Source organism: Octopus bimaculoides, chromosome 22, assembly GCF_001194135.2.
Source record: "Octopus bimaculoides isolate UCB-OBI-ISO-001 chromosome 22, ASM119413v2, whole genome shotgun sequence".
Classification (NCBI taxonomy): domain Eukaryota; kingdom Metazoa; phylum Mollusca; class Cephalopoda; order Octopoda; family Octopodidae; genus Octopus; species Octopus bimaculoides.
In genome coordinates, this window is record NC_069002.1 from 31,239,668 (window position 1) to 31,244,342 (window position 4,675).

At 35.1% G+C, this 4,675-nt stretch overlaps 1 protein-coding gene across 1 annotated transcript in view; it reads right to left on the minus strand.

Annotated features, from left to right (window-relative positions):
• Positions 1–843: 843 nt before the first annotated feature.
• LOC106872766 (uncharacterized) overlaps positions 844–4,675 on the minus strand; it is a 27,448-nt gene continuing 23,616 nt past the window's right edge. The window contains exon 2 of the mRNA XM_014919899.2: positions 844–4,474. The gene's annotated coding sequence lies outside the window, so the exon portion shown is untranslated. The remainder of the gene's footprint in view (positions 4,475–4,675) is intronic.

Genomic DNA, 4,675 nt, shown 5'->3' on the forward strand with positions numbered 1-4,675 from the left:
CAAAACTTTGGTCAACCCAGGGCTATAGAAGAAGACACTTGTCCAAGTCGTCATGCATCCAGTGAGATAAAAACTAGCACAGATAGAGAGACAGACAGACAACAGTTTATAAAGAAGATGAATGGATTCATAGAGACATTGCCAGAATGATGAATGCTGGGAAAATAATCAAGAAAACAAGGCTGCAAAGTGTAAAATGTTTTAGGAAAGTGGGTTATACATCATTAGATGTACACCTGACTTTCCTATATTAAATTAGGTATTGAACGGAACGCAGAACTCCAAACTGATCAACAACAACAATATTTATTTAAAGTGGTAAAATGGACAGCCTCCAATTGTCCGGTTTCTGAGTAGCCTCCTGTGAGAGTCTGGTTGCTGAGACGTCTGAATGTAGATGTACTGTCCCTAGAGTTGAAACATTGGAGAGACAACTTGCTTCGACCACACTCAATGAGAGAGCTTGTTTTAGACGTCTTGCTTGTTCGCTGTCTGGCGTGGTAAGAGACAGAATAGAAGCGGGAACGCTTGGATGTTGAAATCCACGCATGCGTGGTTAAAGGTACAGTAATGGCGACTATGCCTTTTTGGCGCCATATGACGTCACTACAATGTTAATCAGAACACAGTAAGGAAAAACGTGAGGTGTTACAATGTTAATAATAAGCTTGAGGTGTTATGATGTTAGATTTGACACAAGATATGGACGAGTATGATGTTTGTTCTTCTCTAGGTTTGTATGAGCAATGGAGGAAGCCATATTGAAATATAAATAGTTAGAGGAAATATTAAGATTGTTCTCAGCATCAGACATTTATTGCTTAAAATATTCAAAAAAAAGAATTAGATTTAATCTTTTTAATATTTATTGAATAGTTAAATTACAAATAAGCATTAAACTAAAGTTTAATGAATAATTTTTAATATTCTGTTACATTCAGATATAAGAAAAAGAAAATATGAGCAGTTGTTGTCGTTGTTTGTGGTGGTGGTGGTGATGGTAGAGTAGGAAAAATATAGTTCAGTTGAAAAACTGCATAGATCAATAAATAGATTCTGAACATTAAACAATACAATAGTATAACAAAATTATTGATTTTCCTTTTTTTTGTTTTACATTAATATTGATTTTCATAATAATATTTTAAATATTTTAAAAAATAATTATTATTTATGTATTGTAAGAAATCAATAGATTTCACACAATATATAAGAGTAATAATAATAATTCTTAATAATTTTGGAGGGATATTAATATTAAAGCCAACAATTTTGGAGGGATATTAATAATAACAAATAATTCCTTCTACAAAGAACACAATGTCTAAAATTTTAAGGGAAAAGTCTCATCAAATGCATTGACCCTACTTCTTTTAGCAACCCCAAAAAAGATGAAAGGCAAAGTTGACCTGGGTAGAATTTGAACTCAGAAATACAAAGACAAACAAAATGCTGCTAAGAATTTTGTCCAGTATGCTAACGACCCTGCAAGCTTGTTACCTTAATAATAGTGACTTCAGATTTTGGTACAAAGCCATCAGTTTCAAGGAAGTGGCTAAGTTGGTTACATTGACCCTTAGTACTCAGCTGGTACTTTTTTTGATATTATTATTATTATTATTATATTATTATTCAGGTCACTGCCTGGAATCTTGGGGTTAGTAGTCCGAGCTCTTAACCACTACGCTCACGGGCATATGGCACAGTGGTTAAGAGTGCGGGCTACTAACCCCAGGATTCCGAGTTCGATTCTAGACAGTGAGCTGAATAACGATAATAACATTGAAAAATACCTTAGGAATGAGAACCCAGGTTCAAAATCTCAAGACACCTGATGAAGGCTGAAGGGAATATCAGCTGAAATGTTGTGTTAACAACAAACAAGATGAGGACAAATATCCTTCGAATGTAAATAATGTAAATAAATTTAAATTTGTTGAAGGGGAAAATGTTACAGAGAAGGAGAGGAGGAATTTACTAAAATGCATAAGTAAGACACAAACTAGCGAAAATGACTAACCAGCTGTGAGAGGAATCAAAAAAAGGTGTATGAACTGTTAACAAAAATCTATGTTCAAAATATAACAGACCTGAATGATCTCATACTGCACAGCTTCTGCTGCTTTGGACATTCTTGGAGTTAAAAGCCAAAGAAGAAAAAAAAACAAGGGACAAAGTTTTATGGTGGGAATGAAAATGTGGAAACCAAATTGAACATTTCAACAGGCAGGAGTGGTTGTGTGGTAAGTAGCTTGCTTACCAACCACATGGTTCCGGGTTCAGTTCCACTGCGTGGCACTTTGGGCAAGTGTCTTCTACTATAGCCTCAGGCCGACCAAAGCCTTGTGAGTGGATTTGGTAGAGGGAAACTGAAAGAAGCCCATCGTATAGATGTATATATATATATATATATATATATATGTGTGTGTGTGTGTGTGTGTGTATGTTTGTGTGTCTGTGTTTGTCCCCCCAACATCGGTTGACAACCGATGCTGGTGTGTTTACGTCCCCATACCTTAGCGGTTCAGCAAAAGAGACCGATAGAATAAGTACTAGGCTTACAAAGAATAAGTCCCGGGATCGATTTGCTCGACTAAAGGTGGTGCTCCAGCAAGGCCGCAGTCAAATGACTGAAAGAAGTAAAAGAGTAGAGATCTTGGACGGATACGTACAACTATAGAAAAGAAGATGGTGAGAGAAAGAGACAAGGATGAGCGGCAAAGGGAGTACATTAGGCAGAAAGGATTACATTTGGCTGATGAAAAGAAAAAGGAAAAATCGAAGCAGTGTCAATCGATGTAAAAGCAGACCGGGTGTGAGAATTTAAAAGAAAAATGGATGATGGAGTGTGACAAGAAAATATAATCTATCACAGATAAGAAACTGAAAGAAATGATCGAGAAAATATCAAATTGGGAAGCTTCTGGACCAGATGGGGTTCAGAGATTCTGGCTGAAAAGTCTCCCAAGAACACACAGCCGTATACAACCATTTCTTACTGATTATAGAAAGTGGAATGTCAGTGTGAATGCCAACATGAAAGACACTGCTGACACAGAAGGACAAAGAAAAAGGAGAGGCAGTCAATTATAGATATATTATATAGCATTATTCTGAAAATTATTAACATACCTCTTAGCAGATGAAATATATAACTTTGTGGAAAAGGACTATCTTCTCTGGTATGTCAGGTGCAAAATTTTTCTCCACTCTCAATTTGAAGCATGCGTATTGGCAAATACCTTTAGCAGAGGAAGCAAGGTGGATTTGTGCTATTAATTCAACCAATGGTCTACAGACTTCAAATGGGTCTTATGAAACTGAAGTCCATGTGTATCACATAAGGCTAGAGATAGGAGTGATGACCTCCCCTTGCAAATACTAATCAGACACAGAATGTGTGTCATTAGCCAGCTGGAGGAGATGTCTTCCTGGGGCTATAAATGTCAGTACCAATGTTCTGAATAGGACGCTCAACTCTGGAACATCTTTGAACAAAGATCTGTTGAAATCACACAAAGGGACTAAACAACAACCTGATAACAGACAGCACATAGAAATAGCAGTCAAATCCCTCTTAAATTATACCTAGCCATTTCAGAAAAAAAAAAAAAAACACAGGACATTAGTTGGAGTAGTCCAAGAAATACTATGTCTATATAAATAGGGGGAAGGTCAGGTCTGGAAGCTCTTTGATCAAAGGTCTGTTGGAACTGAATTGTTAACAAATTAACAAATAAAGCTAAGATTTCTCCCAGATATGGAATTTGGTAGAAAAATACAGAAGCAACATTCTAGTTTCAATTCAATCAACTGAAAACGTCAAAGAAATATTATGAAACACAGTATGAGATTGTGTGGTGCTCATGCATTTTTCAATGGAATTAGCAACGGAACTAACAGAAACGGATCTATTTTCAGCATAAACTGAAACAGCATTCAGGATTTTGGTTCTCAAACAATGGAAATCTTCCATAACATTCTTTGTAGTAATCATTTCAAAAATATTTCAAAAATATTGACATTAAATATATTTTATTGACTTCAATTTGCAAAACAAAACAAATATATATATATATTATGTGTGTATCTATATATATATACATACATACATATATATATTTTTATGTGTGTGTATATTTTTTCCCATTTGTGTTGGACAAAAAACTGGAATGGTTGTTGGCTTGGCAGTTGTGTGTGAGAGGAGTTCAATCCCAAGATTCAACTGCAGCCTCCTTCCTCTCTTGTAAAAAACACCAATTACACTCAAATAATTTATTGCCCAATTCTTTAAACAGAGAATTCCATCATAAAAGACCTCACAACCTGGAATCTCAGTGTTCAGTGGAATCAAAGAATGGCCAATAAAACAATGATCACACCTGCTTTCTTAGCACCGGGAGTGGCTTGTCTTTAGGATCAGCACCATGGTCTTGGTCTGGGATTTTCTCTTTTTCTCTGTACAGCGACATATCTGAATTTCATTAAAAGAGGAATATTTTAGAATTGAAAATAGAAACAGAAAAGTAAATACTAATTTAATTTTAATTTAAAAAAAAAGCAATTAAGAAATAAAGAAACTTGTTTATTTTGTCTCTCCATCACACCATCAGCAGATGGGCACACACGTACATATACATACATATATATATATATATATATATATATATATATA